The 14,759-nt window shown below is 38.1% G+C and overlaps 1 protein-coding gene across 2 annotated transcripts in view; it reads right to left on the reverse strand.

Moving 5' to 3' along the window:
* LOC141389204 (uncharacterized) overlaps positions 1-14,243 on the reverse strand; it is a 642,359-nt gene extending 628,116 nt beyond the window's left edge. Inside the window, exons 1-2 of one of the 2 annotated variants that reach the window (XM_073960370.1) lie at positions 13,019-13,779; positions 4,300-4,415 (exon numbers count right to left, since the gene is read on the reverse strand). The gene's annotated coding sequence lies outside the window, so the exon portion shown is untranslated. Of the gene's footprint in view, positions 1-4,299; positions 4,416-13,018 lie in introns of both variants that reach the window. The other variant, XM_073960367.1, reaches the window with a different exon arrangement.
* Between the last annotated feature and the right edge of the window lie 516 nt (positions 14,244-14,759).

The following is a 14,759-nucleotide window of genomic DNA, read 5'->3' on the forward strand; positions in this document are numbered from 1 at the left end:
AGTTGGAAGAAAAACGTGTGACGAGTTGCTTGTGGGAGAAATGCAACTTTTCACTTGGTGAAATAAAGTTTCACTTAACTAACCGGCAACTAACTGCTAATGTCGTGCAACTTGTCACAGTGTATTCGTTACATATATGGGAAAATGAGCTGGAAAATCATGTGTGATTTTTTCAATTTCATTTCTAGCCAACCTTCCCTCTCTCACTAAAGCTCTTCATTTCTTACCTGAAAAAAATGCAGTCTAACAAACGAAAGTGAATTCACACAAATGCATTTGAACTAGGGAAAGGGAAAATAATATATACTTTCCACAAAATCCCTCTATCACCCTTGTTTCAAACTTTGCACCACGTCACAGCTTCTATTGCATCCATTGTCATGATTGTTATTTCTGTTGCCATTTTCATAACGTCAAATTTAATTTACTCAAATAAATTGCAATTTCACAAGTATGTGAGAGCTTTGTCCCAGCACAAGTGAATGCAAAACTTAAGCAATCACTTTTATGGAGAATATTTTTATCAACCTTAAATGTTTAAATTGCATTTTACTTGTGTTTGTATTTTTCGTAGAAGAACAATTTAAGAGATGAGATAAAAATAAAACTTTATTGTGATAACTAAGTGCCAGTTAATTTGCGGTGATAGTCTTGATTTTGTAGTCGTCCATGATATGATATTTTAGTCTTGTCTAACCAAAAGATTTGGTATTCTATAAGCTGATCGTTTTGTCTTCCATAAGAAAACATTTTGGTCTTCAATAAGAAGACATTTTGGTCTTCTATAAAAATACCTATTAATTTTCCATACGAAGACATTTTTCGGTCTTCTATAAGAATACCTGTTTGCCATTCGTAAGAAGACCTGGTGGTTTTCTATAAGAAGAGGTTTTGGTCCTATATAAGAAGACACTTTGGTCATCTATAAGAAGACCATTTGACCTTTCATAATAAGATCTTCTATAAGATGACCTATTAGTTTTCTATAAAAGACCTTTTGGTCTTCTATAAGAAGACATATTGGTTTCCCATAATAGGACCTTTTCTTCTTCTATAAGACCTTGTGGTTTTCTAGATGAAGACCTTGTGGTCTTCTAGATGAAGACCTTGTGGTCTTCTATATGAAGACCTAGTGGTCTTCTACAGGAAGACTTTGTGGTCTTCTAGAGGAAGAATTTGTGGTCTTCTAGAGGAAGACTTTGTGGTTTTCTATAGGAAGACCTTTAAGTCTTCTATAGGAAGACCTTTTAGTCATCTATAGGAAGACCTTTTAGTCTTCTATAAGCAGAACTTGTGGTCTTCTATAAGAAGACCTTGTGGTCTTCTATAAGAAGACCTTGTGGTCTTCTATAAGAAGACCTTGTGGTCTTCTACAAGAGGATCTTTTGGTGTTCAATAAGAAGAACATGTGATCTTCTATAAGAATACATTGTGGTCTTCTGTAAGAATACCTTGTGGTCTTCTATAAGAAGACCTTGTGGTGTTCAATAAGAAGACCTTGTGGTCTTCTATAAGAAGACCTTGTGGTCTTCTCTAGGAAGACCTTGTGGTCTTCTATAAGGGGATCTTGTGGTGTTCAATAATAAGACCCTGTGGTCTTCTCTAAGAAGACCCTGTGGTCTTCTCTAAGAAGACCCTGTGGTCTTCTCTAAGAAGACCCTGTGGTCTTCTCTAAGAAGACCCGGTGGTCTTCTATAAGAAGACCTTGTGGTCTTCTATAAGAAGACCTTGTGGTCTTCTATAAGAAGACCTTGTGGTCTTCTATAAGAAGACCTTGTGGTCTTCTATAAGAAGACCTGGTGGTCTTCTATAAGAAGACCTGGTGGTCTTCTATAAAAAGGCCTTGTGGACTTCTATAAGAAGACCTTGTTGTCTTCTATAAGAAGACCATGTGGTCTTCTATAAAAAGATCATGTGGTCTTCTATAGGAAGGCTTTGTGGTCTTCTATAAGAAGACTTTGTGGTCTTCTATAAGAAAACTTTGTGGTCTTCTATAAGAAGACCTTGTGGTCCTCTGTAAGAAGACTTTATGGTCTTCTATAAGAAGTCCTAGTAGTCTTCTATAAGAAGACCTGGTGGTATTCTATAAGAAGACCTGGTGGTCTTCTATAAGAAGACCTGGTGGTCTTCTATAAGATGACCATGTGGTCTTCTATAAGAAGACCGTGTGGTCTTCTATAAGAAGACCTTGTGGTCTTCTATAGGAAGACCTTGTGGTCTTCTATAGGAAGGCGTTGTGGCCTTCTATAGGAAGACATTGTGGTCTCATATAGGAAGACCTTGTGGTCTCCTAAAGGAAGATTTTGTGGTCTTCTATAGGAAGACCTTGTGGTCTTCTATAGGAAGATCTTGTGGTCTTCTATAGGAAGATCTTGTGGTCTTCTATAGGAAGACCTTGTGGTCTTCTATAAGAAGTCCTTATGGTCTTCTATAAGAGGACCTTGTGCTCTTCTATAGGAAGACCTTGTGGTCTTCTATAGGAAGACTTTGTGGTCTTCTATAGGAATACCTTGTGGTCTTCTATAGGAAGACCTTGTGGTCTTCTATAAGAAGACCTTGTGCTCTTCTATAAGAAGACCTTGTGCTCTTCTATAAGAAGACCTTGTGGTCTTCTATAAGAAGTCCTTATGGTCGTCTATAAGAGGACCTTGTGGTCTTCTATAAGAAGTCCTTATGGTCGGCTATAAGACGACCTTGTGATCTTCTATAAGAAAACCTTGTGGTCCTCTATAAGAAGACCTTGTGGTCTTCTATAGGGAGACTTTGTGGTTTTCTATAGGAAGACCTTGAGGTCCTCTATAAGAAGACTTGTCGACTCCTATAGGAAGATCTTGTGGTCTTCTATAGGAAGACCTTGTGGTATTCTTTAAGAAGACCTTGTGGTCTTCTATAGGAAGACCTTGTGGTCTTCTATAGGAAGTCCTTGTGGTCTTCTATAGGAAGTCCTTGTGGTCTTCTATAGGAAGACCTTGTGGTCTTCTATAAGAGGATCTTGTAGTGTTCAATAAGAATACCCTGTGGTCATCTATAAGAAGACCTTGTGGTCTTCTATAAGAAGACCTTGTGGTCTTCTATAAGAAGACCTTGTGGTCTTCTATAAGAAGACCTTGTGGTCTTCTATAACGAGACCTTGTGGTCTTTTATAAGAAGACATTTTTGTCTTACATAAGATAAACGTTTGGTCCTCTATAAGAACTCCTTTTAGTGTTCAATAAAAATAACATTTTGTCTTCTATAAGAAGACATTTTGGTTTTCTATATAAATAACTTTTGGGATTCTATAAAATCCATAAGAAATCCTTTTTATTTCATAAGGAGGCCTATTGGTCTTCCATAATAAGAGCTTTTGCTCTTCCATAAGAAGACCATTTGGTCTTCTATAAGAAGGCTTCTTTAAGAAAACCTTTCGGTTTACTTTAAGAAGCCTTTTTGGTCTTCTTCTAGGAAGAGGTCGTTGCTCTATATAAGAGGACATATTTGTCTTTTTATGCCCTCAGCATTTATGCTAAAAAATGTGGCTCATCGAAATTATGGTTTTAGACCCGAAGTATGTTTGGACGATATACATGTCAGACAATTTGGAGTTGATTTAGTCATGTCTGTCCGTCTGGCAGGCTGGAGGCTACGTTAACTTTCGAACAGATCAAACGATTCTATCCAAAATTTTGATTTCGTAATATTTTGTCCAATCTCAGTTTCAGTTCGACAGTGGGTTATATCTGTCCACTCCTTCGGATACCTCCCCCACAAAGGTTCAAAAATGTTTGCTAACATGGTGTCCACGACAACTCTCGAAGACAGTAACCGAGAGATAGATTAGGTTAAAATTTGGCTATATAGGTCCACGTTGATGGTGAATACCTGCGTCGTATGAACCACGAACTGTACCGACCGACATCGATTTAGTAAAACGTGTCGAGCTACAAAGATTACGTTGGCTGAATCAATGAATAAGGATGCCACCGGCAGAAAAGCAAGGCCAAAGGCCAAAATTCCGAAGTACAGTAGAAGATGGATGCGTTTGGAAATTTATTTTTAGCTCGGCTTATGGAAAAAAAAAACGTTCCGTCTAGAATAGAAGCCATCTAAGTAAGTAAGAACACGATAAGTTACGAATTGAATACCCGATTTAGCTGAAACTATACAGAAATTGCTTCCAAAATTAGGTCAAGTCTCAAGAAGGACCATTATTTCTCTGAAATTTAAAGCAAGTTCAAATATAGACTAGATTTGCCTGAACTAATTCCGATGCCATCCTCACAAAATATTATAGTTTCCGCTTAATTGCAATTAACATACTTCCAAGAGCGCTAAAAGATACTCCGGTGACCATAGGAGTGACTCCCAAAATGGACTATGTGGGTTTATTCCTTCAGGTTAAGGTGTGCTGACGGAGATATACCCTCAGCCTCTGCCTAAAAAAGAGAAACAAACACAATGTTGTTGAAATATACATATATGCAATAGGTATATTGATTTTCTATCAGGAGTCTGTTTTAAAATAGGTGGAATCTGTAGGTACCGTAAGGTGGGGATATATTTGCAGCTTTTGGACCATTATCTCAGGAAGTATGGACTTACTCTGGAAAAAGGGGGCCCTGAAAGAAAAAAATCAAACAGCCAAAATTTGTGTGGGGGGGGGGGGGGGGGGTAACCGAAGGACGGGACCGATATGCATATTACATATTCCAACCTGAATTAATACGATGTGCAAAGATTGCACCAATCAGAAACTCACTGCGAAATTTATCTTGCGCATTTGCCATTTAAGTTGGTGCCGTCAGGGTTTCATGGAGCTTTTAGGCCATTATCTCAGGAAAAAGACTCGAGAGGAGCTCTTAAAGCTCACTTTTCCCGAATTGTGTATGGGTGGTACCCGAAGTGGTGGACGGATATAGTCGATATTCGAACCCGTTCTATATCTGGAAGGAATAATACGATGTGCAAAGTTTGAACCAAATTGCTCCCCTCGAGAGTTATCATTTAAACCAGTTTAAAGAAAAATTTTGAGTTTTTGTGGTACGACCCATCTTCTAAACTATGTTTATTACGAAGGGCAAAATTTGGTTTGAATTGGTTAATGCGTTCTAGAGATTTAGACAGACTGACGGACGGACATGAATAAATCGACTCTAAATTGTCTGAAACAGATTTCGTCCAAACACATTTGTGGTCTAAAACCTTCATTTAGATGAGACACATTATTGGTCGTATCAAAGTGTATAACTCGATCCGATGTACCTGCGACATTTCGTTCCGAAATTATGTCAACCACTTCATACAACTTTCGTTAAGATATAGTTACGATTTGGGATCCGACGTAACGTCCGAATTTTGTTCCGATTTCGTTACAATGTCGGTACGATTGGTTTGCTGGGTACATACATACCCTCTTTAGCATAAAGGCTAAGGGTATAAATATCCGAATTTATTCGAAACGATCGCAATCGTTAAGATAATAAAAAATACATAATTTTTGTGGAAAAGGATTTTGGTTGTGTTATCAACTACCACATCTATGGATCAATATCTCAATGGACAAATACTGAGGGTGCATCTCTGTCGCCAAGAAGGCAAATATCGGCGAAAGCTTGAGTTAACTCCCTCGAAAATGTTCAACATTTTCATTTAAGTGCAGTTTAAAGTATTTCTTGTGGTACCATTTACAGAGATATAATTTTTTCGCGTGCAAGACATATGGATTTGTTCGGAATGTCTGCAAAAATTCTGAAAACCCCCCAAAATACACAATTTTTGGAGAAAGGGATTTCGTTTGTTTAGCCGGTATTGGATCTGTTCATAGATGAAAATCTTAATAAACACAGGCTGACAGTCTGTCGGCAATGCCACTGTGCATGAAAACTTTAAATAGTAGTCGATTAAAGTGATAAACTTTTGTGAAATGACTTTGTTCTTTATATGGTGTAAACGAAACATTAAATTGCAAAAGAACTCCCCGTAGCCAGATTTGCAAATACAATAATAAATTACATGTTTCTTCCAAAAATAAAGAAAACTGGAATTTTATGCTTTACTAGGAAACCATTAAAGCAACTGTAAGAAGAACCATGAAACCTGATTGTCTTAAGAAAAGAAAATAATATTTTTATTCTACAAAAAATAATAAAAGCAGTCGACATTAACAAGGCTAAGTAAGGTTCAGTTTTTTTTACTTGAAGCAAAAGAATAATACAAACGAAAACAACAACAACGATTATATTTCCAAAGAGGAAACAAAATAATTATTATGATGATAAGAAATTAAACAAAAACACACATTTCAAAATTTCATTTGAGTGGCATGAAGATTCATATTTTTTTCAGAAATTAACTACTCTTTGTTTATTTCTCAAAAAAAGTATGACATTTAAAGAGGGATGGAGAGAGAGAATAATACACAATGTTTAAAATTGCAACAACAATTTTATGACAGATACTATCACCGTAATCAGTGTGATAAGACAACAATAATTTTGTTTTAGTACAACACTTGTACTCATATAGAGTTTTGGGGCTGCAGTAGCCAAATCAGGTGTTACATTTGAGAGTAAAAGTCATAGAGATAGTAGACAACAGAGGATACGAGAGAAAGAGAAAATAGTAATAGTGGAGAACATTGCACACAATTCATAGGCAAAAGAAGATTTTATGGAATGGGAAAAGAGGAGGAGGAAGAGAATTAAATAAGCAATTCTATTGCAACAAAATAAGGGATGAATGAGCCCACAGGTTTTTAAAATTTAAAACAATTTATTTTAGTTTTAAATAAATTATGAAAGACACCAAATAGAGGCATCCATCCCTCTCATGAACACAACAAATGAAATATAAAATTATGACAAGTGACTTAAAATGCTGATGATGATGAACATCTTAAATCTCTAGGTCGAATTGTAAATACCCTACATTTTGGGAACAGTAGGCTGAATACTATTTACGAAAGCCAAATATAGCGTCTAAAAGTCGATATTCTAAATCAGTGTCCCTCAGTGCTATTCTGCAAAAGAAAAAATTATCACGGCACGGTCGCGCAAGGTTGTCACTTTCTAATTGCAAATATTCAGGGTGATTATAAATGTAAACTCCCCATGAATTTTGTCGTTCTGCCGTTTCAAGTAAAAGGAAAAAGTGAGAAAACTCACGGAATGTTGATCTTCATAATTGGCTGCTTATCACTGTCGAGAAGAAACGAACCATGCCCGCGGCTCCAGAAGTGTCGAACTTTTTATACCCTCCGCCGTAAAATATTATGAACTAAATGGAATAATTTGTTTTCTTTCCTGTTCACAATTTTAGGAGGAGATATTTTATGACCCAAATGTCTAAATTAGGTCAATACATAAAAATGTCTTCAATCGGGTGGCACCTTTATATGGAGCCTATCTGAAAGTGTGGGCCTATATTGACAATTTTTGGTGGAGAAGTTCTGTGATCACTGTGAACTTCAAATGTCAAATTACAATTATTTCAGTCAACAAATGTAAATCCTCAAAATACCGAAAATCGAGAGGTACGGTTATACCAAAACATAGACCTCTGTTGAAAAAATTTTGGTGGAGAAGGTTTGTGAGGACTGGGAACCTCAAATATAAAATTACAGTTCGTTCGGCCAAAAAATTTAGCTAAAATCCTCAAAATACCGAAAATCGGGAGGTACCGTTATATGGGGGCTATACCAAAATATGGACCTATGTTGAAAATGTTTTGCGGAGCAGCTTTGTGAGGTCTGGGAACCTCAAAAGTAAAATTACAGGTTTTTGGTAAAAAAATTTAGCTAACATCTGCAAAATACCTTGTGACGACGTATTTTCACTTTGAAGCTGGGGTTGGTTCAGCGGGGCCAGGGTCGTCACAAGTATTTATTTGTTATAGGACATTTGAGAGAGAAAGACACAAAGTTATATTTTTTCACTATAAAGCTATAAACAGTAATTTTATTTACAAACCAAGATCACACTGAACACAACATTAAAAACGTTATCGTTGCGAAGATACGAACGGCAGTCGATGTCTTTACAGTAAAATGGGGTGATGAGTAGATACTGACGGCATGACTGTTGGCTGCGGCTTTAGCTCACCAGTAGTGACCCGATGAATGCTGACGACAGGATAGTTGGTGGCGGCTTTGGCTCAATCGCAGCGACCCGATGAAGACTGACGACAGAATAGTTGGTGGCGGCTTTGGCTCATTAGCAGCGGCCCGATAAATGCCGACGGCAGGATAGTTGGTGGCGGCTTTGGCTCAATCGCAGCGACCCGATGAAGACTGACGACAGAATAGTTGGTGGCGGCTTTGGCTCATTAGCAGCGGCCCGATAAATGCCGACGGCAGGATAGTTGGTGACGGCTTTGGCTCAATAGCAGCGACCCGATGATAGTTGGTGGCCGTTTTGGCACAGCAGAAGCCAAAGAACGTTGACCTGGAACCACACTTGTGTATATGTCGGAAGCCAAGGGCACGGCAATCCCCTGCTTGACTTCGAAAACACACACTACACAAATAGGTCTAAAGCCAGGGGCACGGCAATCCCCCTCCTGACTCTAAACTCAAACACACTACACAAATATGTCTTAAGCCAGGGGCATGGCAATCCCCCTCCTGACTCTAAACACACGGTCCACAAATACGTCTGGGGCCAAGCGCACGGCGATCCCCCACTTGACTCCAAACACACACTATACAGATATGTCTAAAGCTAAGGGCACGGCAATCCCCCACTTGATTTCAAACATACACAACGATTCCACAAATAATATGTCTAAAGCCAGGGGCACGGCAATCCCCCTCCTGACTATAAACACACAACACAAACTAATTTCTGCTTTGCTGAGGGCACGGCAATCCCCCACTCAACTCAACAGACTAAGGCTACACTACTTCCACTTTGCCAAGGGAACGTTATAAACCCCACTTAGCACACTAAACCCCACTAAACAAATTCAGCTCTGTGGGAATTTTTGCTATTTCAATGTCTATTTTGACTGGAGATTTTACCGCGATTTTGGTACAAGTATAACCACCAAGATTCACCCACAAGGAGGCCGAAACCAACTACCAGACCCGTGGTCGCAGAACTAAGTCTCAGGAACGACCTCGTAACCAAGAAGACTTCTAGCAGTTGGTCACCAAACTGAGCCGGGCCGTGAGTCGGAAGGGAGATTTTTATTTCTGGATCTTCAATATAAAGTCCCAGTCCCGTTCTCTCCCTGTCACTGACCCATCTGTATAAACATCAGCTTCCGGTGGGCATTTGTGCTAGGGTTCCATCGATCACATGTCTCCGTCCAATATTAATGTTTCACACAAGTTTGGTACTTGCCACTTTTCGGGTATCCGGTTTGAAAAAAATATGATCTATTGAATGACCTGTTGTGATACTCGATCCACTCGCCCATTGCCTTGAGTCTTGTAACTGCGATGGCCGTTTCATAACTTACCTTAACTTTCTAAAGTCCAGCTGTGTACGTTAGGATCCGCCTAAATACGCTTTGTATCGCCCTAGGATTAAATTTCAATTTTGAGCCTATAACTCTCCTATAGATCGATCAACATCTGTGGTTTATATTAGCTCTCTCCATCAACGTTTCTTATTCAGAATTTCTTCCAGATATTTGACTGTATTTCAAAGTTTTTTTACTTACTCCGAAAAACTGGTGTTTCGAAAGCTCGCACTTTCGTTTCCCTAGTATTTGTTTTTTTTTGTCCTTTATTATTATTTTTAAGCAAGAAGTAAATTATACAATACAATAATTTCACTTGTATGAAAAAATAAGTGGTTCACTTTAGGAACATAGGGCGTCAATCATTTCTCTCCATGAGCTTCGGTTTCTGGCTAATAACTTTACTTCATTCCAGGATTTGTTTATTTGCTGACATTCTCTCCTGATATTTCTTTGCCAAGTTGTTTTTGGGCGGCCAGGTCTTCTGTGCCCTTGGGGATTCCAATCCAAAGCAATTTTGGCAATATCATTTGATGACCTAAGTACATGACCAACCCACGACCATCTTCTGCGCAGTATTTGTGACTTGTTGTTCATTTGTCACCCAGTTTGGCCAGAAAATCTGTAACACTTGTTTCAAACATCGGTTGACAAATGTTTGTAGCTTCTGCAATTGAGTTTGGGTAATTCCCCAGGTGGTGCATTCGTTCTTCGAGTGATGCGACTTGATCTCCAAACTTTACGAAGAGACAAAAATGCAGCACTGGCTTTGTTTATTCGCATACTTCCAAGGTAACAGAATTTATCGACTTCTTCAATTTGTTCTCCTTCGATATTTAAAGTTGCCGAAGTTAAAGTATTTTTCCTCATAAGTTTGGTCTTTTTAATATTGAGTCTGAGGCCTACTGCACTAGCATTTTCTATTAATTTTTGCAGTTTCAGTTCTATGCCGCGAAAGTTTTGTCCAATCAGACATATATCATCAGCATAATCGATGTCGTGTAAATGCTCGTTTATATTCCATTGTATACCTCGTGGTGTATCGCGACTTGTTTTTTCTATAACGGTGTCTAGAGGAATCAGGAAGAGTGTAGGCGAGAGCACACAACCTTATTTAACTCCGGTGCTAGTTTCAAAAGGATCGCTAAGGTGACCATTGAAGTTTACTACTATTTCAGAATCGCGGTACATTTCCTCGGCGAGTTGTATAATTTTTTCGGGAATACCTTTTACGGCTAGAGCGGTCCACAGTGCAGGTCTCGACACAGTGTCGAATGCACGTTGAAAATCTATAAATAGAAGATACAATTGGCAGTTATATTCCAACGACTGTTCAATGATGATACGGAGTGTATTTATGTGATCTGAGCATGATCGTCCTCTCCTGAAACCCACCTGCTCTTTACGCAAAAATGTATCCACCACAGGGGAAAGCCTATTTAGAAGTATTTGGGCCGTGACTTTTAATATGGTGTTTTGCAGAGTTATACCTCGCCAGTTTTTAAAATTGTTCAGGTCACCTTTTTTGGGAATCGTTACAATTACACAATCTTTCCAAGATTTCGGTATTTCGCCCGTTCATCATGCATTTTGCACAATTTGTGTTATATGGTTTACGACAGCAGGTCCACCATATTTAAGAAGCTCCGCCTGAATGCCATCTCGTCCGGGGGCTTTTTCCTTTTGTAAGCTCTTTAGCACTTTTGAAACTTCTTCCATCGTAGGCGCTGATGTTGATATTTCTCTACGAGGGTTACGTCGTGAGATTGGTAGCGTGTCGGTATGAGTTTTATTCTGTATTCCGGTCGAATCCGAGAAATACTCTTTCCATTTAGCAAGTTGGTCGCTTATAGAGTGAATATCATTTCCGTTTTTATCCTTTATCGATAGTGTGTTTCTCAGATGTATTCCTTGCAGTTTTTTAACGGCTGTATATACCCCTTTCAGATTTCCAGTGTTAGCTGCTCTTTCAGCTTCGCCAGCTAAAGAATTATAGTGGATTTGCTGTGGAACGGTATTCTTCTTTAATTATCCTTGTGGCGTGTGAATTTTTGTCTGATATAATTTCTTTTTCAAATGTTTTCTCCGTGCGATTTCTCTCCAGGAATTATCGCTTATCCAAGGGGCACAATTATTTTGACTTCGACCAAGTGTAATCTCAGCGGTGTCGTTACAGGAAGACGAAATGTTGTCCCAATCATGAGTTGGCAATGCGCGTAGTGCTGTGTCTAAGACATTGTTGTAGAGAGTTTTTGTCTGTCGATCCTGTAGTTTAATAGTGTTGTATTTTACTGCGCTCTTATTTTTTCCAATGGCTGCTGAACGGAGGCGGAAGGTGCTGACCAGTAGATTGTGGTCGCCGTCAATATCTGCACCTCTTCGCGTCTTTACATCAGTGATGGCCACCAACAACAACTTTCCTATGCCCGCGGGCACACACGACACACACGTACACTGTAAACATATTCTTTCGGTTATCGCATTGTTTACGATTCCACTCACACTAGCGCAAGTTATAATCTGCAAATGTGTGTTTTTGGCCATCACTGCTTTACATCAATAAGGGAGCCAACAAACAGTTTGTTAATCTATTGATTTTTGTATCGGCCATCGGGAGAGATCCATGTGTACTTATGTATGTCTTTTTGCGGGAATCTGGTACCGCCAATAAATAGGCGGTGACGTGTGCAGAAATCTATTAAACGTTCTCCATTATTATTTCTATCGGTTCCCAGACCATGTTGACCCATGATAAAGCGTAGGTTATGGTTGTTCGACCCTACTTTAGCATTTGGTCACCCAACACAATTTTAATATCTCCAGAGGGGACAGAGTTAATTGCAGCATCCAATTCGGCATAAAATTATCTTTATCGTTTCCCTGGTTAATGTACATAATTCCATTTTTTCTGATTAACGATTGGGCCATTTGGCCTGGCTATTTTTAGAGTCATTCTAGCCCTTGTGTAAAGCATTTTTTTTTTCTTTCTGGGTAGCTGCAACTATTTACAAATTAGCCTAGTAGCAGACATGCGGAACCAAAATAAGAAGTTATTGCACTCAATATCGACAAATGAGCCGAAAACATATTTTCAATTTTTAGAACTGATTCGAGAGGTGCCACTAAACGACATTTAAGTCTAAATCTCGAAATTTACCACTTGGAAACGTTTAAAATGTAATACCCAATAATGGCCAGACATGCGGATATGAGTAGATCCCAATAGAATTTTATGAAGATTCAATGATTTTTACGTTGTGTTACAAACGGTACGAAGAACCGAAAATACCCTCCCTTATATATTACATGGTAGCGTTTATAAGAAAAACAACAACAACAAATTACATGCCTACAAACAAATATTATCATCAAGTATGTAAGACATAAGGCCTTGTAGGCTGGCATGATGATGATAAAGTTGATTTATAAAAAGAGAGAAAACTGAATTGGAATTTCAAATACTAAGAAAGGAAAATCCACATAAATGATGAACAAGTGTAAAGTCACTTCCCTAATAGTTTCTTTTGTTGTTGTTTTTTTTTTTATATGGGTTAAAAAATTCCAATGAAAAATTTACCTGTTTTTCCTGTGTGTGGTGCTAGGTATAGGTATTATCAGCGTAAAAATGATGCGGCAATATTAACTGCTTTTCGTTTTTCCTTTGGAAATCAAAAGTAGTAGTTTTCAGCAGCAAATGATTTTGTTTCTTTTTCTTTCAATATTTATTTTTCTTTAGTTGCACTCACAAAAACCCACAATTGGTAATTTTCTTAATGGACTTTTATTTTTATTCTTCTTCTGTGGAAATCGAAATTTTCTTTTTAATTATTTTTCTTGATTTTGTTGTTATTTTTATTGCCAATATTTTTTTTAGATTTTTTTGAGAATTAAAACTTTTTTCTTTGATGTTGTTTTGATTTGTTCTTTCGTTTTATTGTGATTATGCTGTTGTTGTTGTGTTTTGGAAAATATTTGTTTTTGTTTTTCACACACTTTGCTATTTGACGTTTGCCGTTTAGCTGGAAGGGGGTGGGTGGTGAAATTAAATTGTGCCCAGCAGAATGACAGCCCAAATGTACCACTTGACAACGCGACTAGTCAAAACAATAACAAAATAGACAAAACGAATAGCTACGACGACAAAACGACCGAAACTCAAAGTGATTTTTCACAACAATTTTTGTTTTCTTGGGATTTTTCCTAAAGGAGGGTTGTTTGTTTGGCTGGCTGGTTAAATCGAATTTTCACTTTCGCATTGAATTCTGTATTCTTGCCGCCCCTTTAGTTTTTTTTATTGCCTTGACAGCAAATACGCGCAATCGAACTGAACCACCCAGGCTGAGGAAATTGCAAAACGAAAAAAATCAACTAAATATTTTCAATGCAAAATAAGAAGAATTTTTCCCTTATTTTCCTCTCACTCTCTTGTTGGGACAATTTCCACTCTCGCGAGCACTCAACAAACATTCGATAATTTTTTTAGCGGTGAAACTTTACCAAATCTGACAATTCTCCCACTGCCACACAAAAATTGAATTAACACTGAGCCACAGATTTCATATAAATCAATTTTTTAATTCAATTCGCAACAATAACATTTAACACCATTTAAATTCTGATATTTCTTTTTATTTCACATTGGGGGCCCACTTTGGGTGCACAATACACGAAAAAAAAAACATAAACGACGACCGATTGAACGAACGAGCAAACGAATGCATAAAAAACAACGCGCTCAACACACAAAAAACTCGTGACAGCCGTAACCGTCTTCCTCTGTCTACAAAGTTTCGTTGTGAACTGTTTGTTGTCTGGCTAAGGCAGCAAGCAGCAGCTAACTCAGCGGTCAGGCACCAAAGCAAACAACAGAAGACACAACACCGGCTAGGCAGCGCCAACAAAATTGACAGCCAAAGCAGAGGCTGGTTCCACCGCTCAGGAGGAGTATCAACAATAAAATTGTTGTATTTGGTTTTATTTGCTTTTGCTGCTTTGCTGGTTCATCTTTTGTTTTTGTTTAAATTTTGTGTGTGTTTTTACTTTTCTACTTAATAATACATTCTGTCGGCATTCATACTAACTTTAGTGTTGAACTACAGGTTTGCTTGTGGTTGATTGTTTTTTTTTTTTTTTTTGTTGAGGGAAGTGGGGCTATAGGAATTTGAGGTTTCTTTAGCACGCTTTAGTTTTATTGTCATCCAGCCAGCTAGTCAACCTACTACCACCCAATATCTACAAACGAAAACTAATAATAAACTCATCTCGTATTTTTGTGTTGTCTTCTTCTTATTACGTATAACGGTATTGTTGGTGGGCTC

This window comes from Musca autumnalis, unplaced genomic scaffold (assembly GCF_047663935.1).
Source record: "Musca autumnalis isolate F117 unplaced genomic scaffold, ASM4766393v1 scaffold_1, whole genome shotgun sequence".
Taxonomy (NCBI): Eukaryota; Metazoa; Arthropoda; class Insecta; order Diptera; family Muscidae; genus Musca; species Musca autumnalis.